Source organism: Lepus europaeus, chromosome 13 (genome assembly GCF_033115175.1).
Source record: "Lepus europaeus isolate LE1 chromosome 13, mLepTim1.pri, whole genome shotgun sequence".
NCBI classification, from domain to species: Eukaryota; Metazoa; Chordata; class Mammalia; order Lagomorpha; family Leporidae; genus Lepus; species Lepus europaeus.
Genome location: NC_084839.1, coordinates 18,931,296 through 18,942,731, shown reverse-complemented (window position 1 = coordinate 18,942,731; position 11,436 = coordinate 18,931,296).

The following is an 11,436-nucleotide window of genomic DNA, read 5'->3' as shown; positions in this document are numbered from 1 at the left end:
CTTCATGCTAGATGCTTTTATGCAAGAACATCCTGATTCTGGAAGATTCAGCTCTCAGTGGTTATTTTTAGGACTCAATTGATTCAAGCATCTTCCAAATTCTGAGGGAAAAAAATCACTTCAACCAAGAGATCCTATCAATCACAGCGTGGTTTGCATGCTTATTTAGCTGGTTAGTAATTAAAGGCAGCTAAAAATACCAGGCATGCATGAATGGTGTGATTTTTATATCTTAGTTCCTTCCCAGAGAAGATGCAAGACCCATCAATCAAACAGTTGGTAGCTGAAGTCATTATCACTGAAATTAAGGCAATTATATACAAATGAATATTAATGAAGTATCTAGGCAAAATTAGGGTCAGTTCTTAACACTTAAAAAGAAATTGTAGGGAATCTAGGTTCAGTGTTAATCCAATGTAAAATAAGTTAAGACACACCTTCCAGATTAAACTGCCTCTATAGTAATGGGGACTCATCATATTGCTATTTCTTGTTTCAGAGAGAAATGGTTTTACTTCCATATTATAGCTTTTATACTAAGATTTCAAAATTGCCTATAAACCTACATCTAATATAATGGCACAATACCCCAGTGAGAAAAGGGCATATCGGTCCCAGACACTGTGATTTTACAACTTAAAAAAGTGATATTCATTGCAAGTTATAAAATGTCTTTATTTATAAAGTAAGGAGAATATGTCAGATGATCTCCAAGGTTTTTTTAGTCTTTATAGTCTATTGTTACAAGAATCTAACTTGGAATGAGAATATATCACTTCAAGTTCTTTGGAAAGACAAAGGCTAGTATTTATATTTGACTATTTGACCCTTTAAAAAGCTATGAATAGGAAAAAATATGAGAATACAAGGTATGAATTTTCTAGACACGCTTGCAGAAAATTAATAGCTGGTAGAAACTCCTACAACAGCTTCTAAACATGGTGACCTCATCCCATAACTCTAGGAGTGTCATTCACACCAGGAACTATGTGAATGGAGCTCCTGGGGATGTGTAGGGGGCACCCAGTGCAGGCATAGATGTTGCCCCTGAATAGAGAATTGGCACTCAATTAATTATCCCCACTCCACACTACCCATTTCATACCCAACAGGAGAGAGGAGGGGATGGTTAATGGAGGGGATGAGAGGGGATGGACGGGAGGAGAGAAGGGATGAAAGGGAACCTTTCTGACCTAAAACCAACAGGTCATTCATTGGGTCAGCAATGCCCCAGCAAGCAAGTAAACACTCGTGCCTTTCTGATGGCTTCTACAAGGAACCAAAACCTCAGGAGCTACTCTTGTTTCAAGACACACAGGCCTTTGAAAGCCACAAAACAGAAACGAGGATGAGAGGAATGGAGACTGACTATGCCAGAAGGATTTCAAAGGTCGATCTATGGAATGCAGGCAGAGAGAGAATGATGGGTTGGGAGGAAGAAGAGACAGACTAGAAGGCAGGAACCTCGTTCCCTAAGGTTGTGTGGGAAGAAGCAGTGTTTCTGGCAGAAGCCCCTGGTTTCATCTTCATGTTCTTGTTATTCTCTGCACGGTCCCAGCAGCATGAGAGGGAAGGATTCATGGTAGAATTGTAAGGCCTGAAAGAAAAGTCACTGCCCTGGGGGTGTTTGAACACTTGTCTCACTTAGAAGCTAGAATATGAAGTAGATGCTCCCTTATTCCCCAGGACCCTATGTAATGCTAAAGAATGATTCACAGTCTGTGAAGCAGCCTCTAATATAGCATCTCAGCTTGATAAAATCATATAGAGAGGCATATTCAGGATAACTGAAGACAGCCTTAATGCATACTGTCCACTTCTCCTGCCAGTTCTGACTTGCTTCCTAGTGTAATACATTAACATTCCCCAGTCCTGGATGAATTTTAGATTATTCTAGGGAGGAAGAATATTGTATAGATAATAAAATAAATGGAAGCACTGTTCCTATTCTTCCTCTCCTCTGACTCTATTTTTTCCCCCATCATCTTCACTTCCTCTCACATTTCTTTTTGTCTTTCTCCCTTTATGTTCTTCTTTCTCTCTTTTTTAATCTATTTGTTTTCTTTCTTTTTAAGGTTTTATTCATTTGTTTGAAATGCAAAGTTACAGAGAGGCAGAGGCAGAGAGAGAGGTCTTCCACCTGCTGCCACTCCCCAGTTGGCTGCAACAGCTGGAACTGCGCCAATCTGAAGCCAGAAGCAAGGAGCTTCCTCCAGGTCTCCGATGTGGGTTCAGGGCCTAAGGACATGGGCCATCCTCTACTGCTCTTCCAGGCTGCAGCAGAGAGCTGGATTGGAAGTGGAACAGCTGGGACTTGAACCGGGCTCATATGGGATGCCGGCACCACAGGTGGCGGCTTTACCCTCTACCTCACAGTGCCGGCTCCTATTTCTTTTATCTATTAAATATGTGACATAATTGAGATAACTCATCCAACATTGTCCATTCTTTATATAGTACCAATATCTGTGTCTGCAAAGACTGGCAATGCACACCACACCTCTGCAGAGCCATTGCCAAAGCCCCTGGGATGAATGACAACCTTGGAGTTGTAGGATGCAGTGGCTGTATTCAGAGGCAGTTAGAGGAACTTCTACCAGCTTTTAATTGTCTGAAAGCACATGCATGCACACACACACACAGATTTCCCCAAGATTTTCAGTTTGCAGTTAGGGTTGAAAAGAGTGGTACTAAACTGCAAACTACTGGTGAGTGCGTGTGTCTTGTTTTCTATAGCACACACTGAACACAAATCCAAGAACTTTCATTCCTCTGGTTGCTGTTTCAGACAGCTGCATCAGGCAAAGCTTGGTAACTTCAAACTGAGAATTTAAACTGAGCACATTCAAACTGAGTATACTCTCATTCAGAATATTTTAAAATGTGCTTTTTTGGAAAATAAGCCACCAATAAATGAAAAAGTGATATTAACAGAGATTCATCTTCAAGTGTCTCTTCACTTACATATTAGGAGAGAATCCCAGATCATACTCAGTAAACCCTTTGTGTCTCCAAATTCTAAATTCCAGGAGTAATTGGTTGTTTGCTGATAGCATCTACACTAAGCTTTCTAAGTTATTTATATAGAGACAGTTTCTGCTGTTATGTAGAGTGAGGTACAAAGGAAGTGTTATTAGACAGTTGCAATTTTAATTACTCTATTGTGAAACAGTGTGATAAATAGGCTTACTATAATATTTACACGATTCACGGAATGCCAATTCCATACACCTGTCTCCTTTTTCATCCACTTATTTACTTTTTAATTTCAAATAATGAATTATTTCAAAAATATGGAAATTATATCAGTCATTTGAACATTAATACTAAAATGAAAAAGACATGTATATCCTGCCAATTGGCTTTGCTCTTCTTTTTGCTGTAAAAGAAAATGCCTACCTTCTCATCCCTTTCCTTCCCCTTATCCCTTGCCAGATATAATGAGGCTCCTATGGATAAGATGTGTATCATTCATTGTTAAAGACCTTTACTTTTTTATACATTTATAAACATTATATAGTTACAACCTACATAACAATGATTCAGGTAATGACATACCTCATACTCAATGATCAGACTATGATGGAGCTGAAGAACTGCCGTCATCTAGTGACACTGTAGCCTGAAGTTGAAGCAACAACACATTACTTAAGTATTGGTGATGCTGCTGGAATAAATTGATGTATTTACTAGATTATTCTTTTTCCATTACTTCAGAGTATACACCTTCAACTTATAAAAAAAAATGTTTACTGTAAAACAATTCACTATGTTACACCAATAGCAGCCTCATAAACTTTGTGTTTGTTTAATTGTACTCTGTGATGTCTGCACAGCATGAAATCACGTCATGATGCATTTCTTGGGACACATCTGCATGGTGAAGGGACACATGACGCTACCTGATATACAATATATGCTATATAATATATATACACAGATCTGTGATTACACGAATATACATTCTAAGAATAATATATATACTGTTGTGTGGCATACATTAAAATGTTATCCACATTTTCACCACTCCCAAACCCCACATTACGTTTCTGTTGGTTCATAGAAATACAGGACACGTATTTGAATGACACTAATGGAGCATTCCAACATATGAACAAATCAGCTCACACATTAACTTATGTTACTGTGGACCAGTTAGATTGTTTCCACTTTTTTGGCTATGAAAATTTCTGCAGTAAATAGTATGGTAATATATATTATGTGAATGTATCATTTCTCTAGAGAACATACTTTTGGAGTAGCAGGGACAGGTGGGGTATCAGGTATACATTTTATCTATAGCAGGCTGTCAAATTACTCTGCAAAATGAGTGTGTCCTTTCATTTTCATATACTTGAAGATACCCAATTCCACGCAATCTTCCCAGCATTTAGTTTTATCAAATTTGCTTATTTTTTATAAATGTAATAAATGTGATCCTATCTTACATTAATGTTAATTGATGCTTTTTATGATTGTGCACATTCCTGATATTTTGTTTTTGCCTCTTTACATGTGATTTTAACACATAAAATTGACTGTATATATGTGTTTGTTTTTGGAAATTATGCCATCCTATTTATGGTCTGTATTTACCATGATTTCCCTTCGCATCAGTCTCGCCTCAATTTCCTCTCTCCACTGTACTACTTGTTTTTAGTTTCTTTGTTCTCATCTACTAACTTAAAAGTTACATCAGTATATCCTTTATTCTTTCTTTCCTGTTGTGTAGCAGGCATGCTTACAAAATTTAAAGTTAACCACATCATTACCCTCCTAATGGAATGCAGATCTTAGAATGTTTCAACTCTGATCAACCTCCTTGCTTTCTTATGATCATTTTCCAGTAATGTAATTTCACTTTATTATATCAAAAGAAATTAATTTCATTCTTATTTTTAAAATACCAATACAAATGCATTAGCCACATGTTTACTAACTTAGTTGCTCACCATATTTTTACTTGCATTCTACTTCATCCATTTTTCAAAACTGGTTTATGGAATTAATTTATTAACTAATTATTTCTATAGTGATAATGAATATCTATTTAAAATAGACATAATTTATTTTGGTTTATTTTTAACCCCATATCATATCAATTGCAATTTATTCTCATTTACAGGATATAATATTCTCTCATATCTCTTTCAGGATATAGATATTAGCTTACCTTTTTTCCCCCACTTCTTCTATTGCCTCATTTCCTCCAAGTTGCCTGTTTCTGTTTATTAAATGCTTTTGCTTCCTGCTGAGTGGCTTCTCGATGTCCTCTATTAATGAAGAGTAAAGGATGGAGAACTATAAGCCTGATCAGAAGCACTGGTCACGAAGGATATGGCATCAACTTCAAATTCACATAGGGTGATCTGGGTCGAGTACACTGGTAATCAGCGCCCCACCCCACCCCGTGTTATCATCAGGCCTTTGCTCTTGGGTTGTGTGGTGTCTTGGGGGAAGGCCCCTCCACCTTCTGCCGGGAAACGGAAGGCCTCTACGTTTCTGGAAGCCAGGGTTGAAGAGGAGCCCTGGGGATTCAAGCTCAGCATTTGTAGGTACAGGATCCTTTTCATTCCATGACTGTGGCTGGGCTCCCTCATTTCAGAGTCCATTCTTTATATTCTTCTTATGGAATAAACCATCAGATCTTTTGGGGTGGGGATGGCTTACTTGACCATAGTAATGGAGTAAGAGAAGGCACCTACAGCCCCAGATTTTATTAATCTTCATCTTCTTTGTTTTTCCTCATTCACCCTCAATTTCAGGGGTGTGTGGTACTTGTTTGTCTTTTTCTTATGTAGTTGCTGTTTATTTTTCATAAAATGAGTTTAACATTTTTCTATAATTTTTATTTATTGATTTTTGTTTGTCAAACTTGGGCCATCACTTGCTTCTTCCCAGTAGGCATTAGCAGGAAGCTGGATCAGAAGCAGAGGCGGAGGCGAGACTTGATCCCAGCCATTCTGATGTGGGATGCAGTCTTCCCAATGGCAGGTTTATCCTGCTCAGCAGCAGCACACACCCGGGTTGGGATTTTTTTTTTTCTTTTTTTTTTTTTTACAATTTTATAAAGAATGAAGCCTATAAGAGTGGCTGGGCCTATAAAGGGGGCTTCATATGCATTCCCTATTTCTCAAGACTTTAGTCTTCACAGCCTTTCATTAGAGGTTTCAAAAGCCCAAACACCTGTCCTCAGCTTTATGGCTGCCACTTGCATCCCTTGCCCTGAATGGCCAAACCATCAGCTCTATGCTCATTTCCCCCCCTTCAGTTCCATCTTTGCTTCTGGATGGAATTCCCAGGATTCACTTTTTTTTAGGAGTTCATTTATGTACTTACAATATCTGAATAGTCACCTGGTTAAATTGTATGTAACTTCTCCAAATATTTGTTTTGATGAATTTCATGGGTAACTTAGTCTATCATCTTCCCAGAGTGCACCTCTCTTTTCACCTACTGTATTGGCCAACCATTTAACGCACAGTAAGTGTGGGCCAAGTGCTCTTCCTCACTCTATTTCTGTCGGCAAGGTGCTACTGTCAGAAAACAGGCAGAGGGGACACACTGTTCTCTGAATGATACTCAACAGAATTGGGGTTCCAAACTAGCAGTGGCCATCTCCAAAGTCATGGACAGCAAAGCAGTCAACATCCCATATTCATCAGTAAGATCTACAGAGGACCAGCTGCCTGAAGGGGATCACAGCTGTGTTTGTGGATGTGCACATGGGTGTCTGCTTACATGTAGATACGTGGTGTGAGTAGAGGATATGTAAGGAGTGGTTCAGATGGTGCTACTTTTCACTGATCTGCTTTCTTTTTCTCTAATAAACACCTTATTTCCCTTCTTGCTGACTTTCTATTTGTTCAGTATTTTCTGCTGAAAATGCCTATTGTGTTCAGGCAATGAATGTCACAGCACGCACACTGCTTTGTAACACTCGGGATTCCGAACCATAATTTAACTTTGAAGTGAAAAAGTACAGGGAGCATGAGAAGAATATGCAGAGACATCACAGAAAGTAAATGTCTGCGTGAATTGGAAAGTTTCCAAGAAAAGCCACAATAAGTGTAATGTTGCACTTTTGTTGAATGAATTGCCATTAATAAATTTCATCTATATTAAAGTTCATCAAAGGCATAGGCTTCATCTTTAATATGCTGGTGTTTCAGGTTTCTACTATGGTAAGTGCAGCACAGTCAGTTCATTTACATTTATTGAGCTGAAAGGGCTACTCATTGTGTAACCATAAATCCATGTTGATGTTGTATATTTTATCACATTTCCAAGTGAATGGTGATGTCTTAAGAAAGCACTTTGTTTTCTTCATTAGTGGTAAAAAGTCTTAGATTTTAACTTCTTAAAGACATTCTGGCTCCTTTTCTCGCTCATGTGTATCAAGGTCATTACCTGTGCTTGGATTCTGCCTTTTCTATCCCTGATGCATTGATCAATGTGCCAGCTCAGTGACTTGTGCACAGTAGGTCCACAGTATGTACATCATTAACGATAAAGATTGTTGTCTCTTTGGAAAAATAGAATTCACACTTAGTTACAGATCTCTGGCTGTGAGCAGCTGGCCTAGCAGATGGGGAAGAAGATGGAGCACTCAGCCAGGTCGAAAGCTCTGGAAGAAACAACATTATACAGCCCCTCCCCAACCTCAAGAAAGGGAAGACAAGGAACACTCAAGACTAATGTTCTTTGTATCACTGCTTATTTGTCATGCCTCAGATAAACTCGACCTCCTTAGAGAAACCAAGCACGGAAACTGATGAAAACAGCCCAATTTTTCCTCCTCTGCCTCCCGTTCACTCCCTCTTCACCTGCTTAGAACATCCTATAACTGGTAACTATTTTATCTAATTATCTTTAGAGTCGATTCCCATCTTTCGTTCTAGGCTGTAGGTATCATGAGTTCAAGGAGCAAGTCTTTTTCATGTGTTCCACAAAGAGAGCTTTCTTGTTTACTTAACGACTATGTAATTCGGCAAAGTCATTATTTCTCCTTCCTCTTCTTTCCCCCAGAAAGAACTGTTATCAGCTTGCCACAACTTCATTTCCATGCTTAGCACAAGCTTCACAGGCAGCACGCCCAGGGAATCGTGTTTCAGAGAGTTGAGTCTGTCTGCCACTGAAACACTCTTTCCACGTCAAAGCCTCCTGTTCGCTCTCCACTGCTCAGCAGCAGTTGAGAAGCAAGTCACTTGTGCAAACTCTGAAAGACTATTGATAAAAGGCAAAGGATGACATTTGCTTCTGGCAGTTTTACTCAAAGGTGTGTGCCTGAAAGTCAGAGAGAGCTATCAAGAGCCACAGGATGGAGGAGAGATCTCGGAAGAAAATGTGGGAGGGTATTCAAGGGTAGGAACGTTATTCCACTGTGCCTGGCAGCAGGCAGCGGCTCAAAGACTGAAAGAAGAGTGAACGAGACTTGGCGCAAAGGTCAGAGAGACTGAAGCTGACTGACTCTCCTCTCTCGTCGGCCGTGACCTTGAGCCTTACCAGAGCTTCTGCATGGGTTCCAGTCCAGTGGTGAACAGAATGAAGGCCCAGGCATCAGTGCCATCACTTGCAATGATGGTGTGAGAAAGAGTTAAGCAGGATATGCGTGGATAAATCTCATCAAGTATATATCTACTTTGACAAGAGATACAGAGAATTGGATAAATAAAAGATTTGTAAGAAGGATATTGTTTGGAGGAAGGGAAGAAAACCGTCCTAAATTTGGTTAGATTTCAGCGAGAGTTCGCAGAAAAAAAAAATCCCCTGAGAAATTAGCCGACTCCCAATCAGTGTTCTAATGCAGCCATTTATAGCACTTCATGCTGCTTCATTGCCCCGGTAATTACTTTTCATCAACCTAAAACTCTCCAGTACTTTCAGCTGGAAAAGCTAGTCCCCCTCTCCCTGGTAGAAGTCAGATGTAAAATGTTATTGACCCAGTTCTGCTGTCATCTTCCACTAGAGAGCAGGTGCGTGGATAAGAGAGTCCTGCAGATGATTACAGTTGCTTTCATGGATATTTAAAAAACGGTACTTAGTCATACACATGGATAAAGGATGAATGGACAGATAGGAGGATGTATTAGAAGTGGGTAAGTAAATAAGTGAGTGTTGTGAACCAAGAATAACATCATTTATCACATTCATTCATTCATTCATTCAACAAACATTAAAAGTAAAACATTTTTTATAACCTTTCATAGGAACAATTTCCCAGTCAGGGTTCAATTACAGAATTGGAAGCACTTGCAATGATATAGATTAAGGGATTGATTATAGGAAGTTGCAATTTGGTTAAACAATCTACGGCTGTTGCTTTTGCGTATAATTCTACCTTCTGAAACACATGCGGCAGGGAGTCAGGAAGCCAAATTGGATTTGAAGCTGCAGGGAGAAGGGACAAATAGGAACACTGGGGTATACTGGAACCCAAGCCAATAAATGGGACTCCTGGCCAATTACTCCCTGCATCTATGCCTTCAGCTGTGACGTACAGAAAAAGGTAGTGCCCTTCTTTAAGGAACTAAACATATAAATGATTCAAGGCTTGGTGAGGCTCAAAAGAAAGGGGATCCAGCAGGTGCTGGAGGAGCTGCAGTCTGACTACTGCCACCTGCTGACAACGTGAGCAGCAAACCTATCATGTGTTAACTTCAAAGCACCTGAAGCTTTATCCACCTTCTGACCATCATAAAAATGGCTTGCAGAAATTTTTCAGGTGCCGGGGTCTAACCAAGAACCAGGCAATAGGCACCGAGGATCCTGGAAAGTGAAACAATGATACACAGAGAAGTGTTGGTGAGAAGGTATGTGGCAGAAGGCTTGGGAAATAACTCCCGGAAGTGTTCAGTCCTTGACTCCCATCTATCTCAGCCATGAACATTTTCTTTTTGATATTATGGGGGTCAAGAAATCTCTCTTGGTGCTTACGCTAGCTCGGTGTGGATTTCCTTCACTTACAATTTAAAGGGATCTGATCAATACATATATTGCATATATTGGAGTTCCTTGCAGACTAATAGTCCCCAAAAATTAAGGCAAAATTAATCTAATTGCATAGTTTAGTACTTAAAACTGATTTTTCTTGTGCTATCAGTTCTGGGATCAAGGATTAAATAGTGCTGGGGGTGGGATTAAATCCCAGAGATTATTGAGTTCTTCTATTCATTTATTTTCCTGAATTTAATTTCTCCATTTTTATATACTAGTGTTTGCTTGTGTTCCGTAATGAAACCATCTGGAGACATACTCTCTAGCAGGTCTGACCATTTGTGTCTCACTCTGGTGATTCATTAAGGAAAAGAAAGATCTCTCAATGTATTCTACTGAATGATTCCAAAGGCAGATTTTTTTTTTTTTTTTTTTTTTTTGCGGTATCCCATAGAAGGTGTTCCCCAGTTCCTGTTTCTAAGTTTGCTGCCCAGTTAACTGCATGTAGTTAGAAATACAGAATGGACAGAAGCCTTCATAGCCAGGCTTTTTCCATAGAGACACGTAAACACTGCCCTGCATATGAGGAATCCCAGGAAAGGCACAGCCGTCTCACCTTTGTCACCTGTCTCCCTGTTCAGCCACACATACTGAAGACTTGATTTACTGTGGCTTCAACCAGTAGAGGCCTACTTCTCTTAAATCATACAGTCTGTAGGTGAAAGGCTGCTGGCATTTGTATAGAAGCACATTTCTAGGACTGGCTCCGTGCATTTGTTCACATTACAGACAGTGACAGGGAGAGACAGAGAGAAAGGGCTTTCCCAGGCCACAGCAGAGAACGGTATCAGAAGCAGAGCAGCTGGGACTCGAACCGAGGTCCACATGGGGTGCTGAGGCCGCAGGCGGAGGAATAACCTAGTGCACCATAGCACCGACCCCTCACACTTCTCTTACAATGGATATATGAAAGGCTCAGGACAGCCACTGCTACTCGTACTCCATGGCTGTGTCAGGGTGGGAATCAGGTAGAGTCAACTACACCAATTACATTCAACAACATTGATTCTGCAATGCCAACACCTCCCCAGAACATCCAGAAAACTTCAGTTAAACCTTCATGGAATGGCAGTGTCACATGGCTACATCAGTGGCTAGAGAGATGAGGGCTCTGTTTCTCAAGTAAGAGGTAAATGCATAAAGCAGGCAACTAAAGACTTGCTGTATTTGCAAAAATAGTTCACAAGGCCCTCGGAGGAGGGACTAATTCTGAGATTGCTTTCACATCTTTCCACTTAATTTTTTTTTTCATTTCCTCATTTGCTATCCCTGACCATAACTGGGAGGGAATTAGCTTGTGAAGTATGATGATTCATTTAAATTAAAAATGAGCCAGCTTTAGACATAAATCTTCGCACACATACGATGCCTTAATGTCCTAAATTGACAAGCAGATGAGCATAGGCAATGCGCAGTGTAGGAATAGTCAAGTAAGAGGAA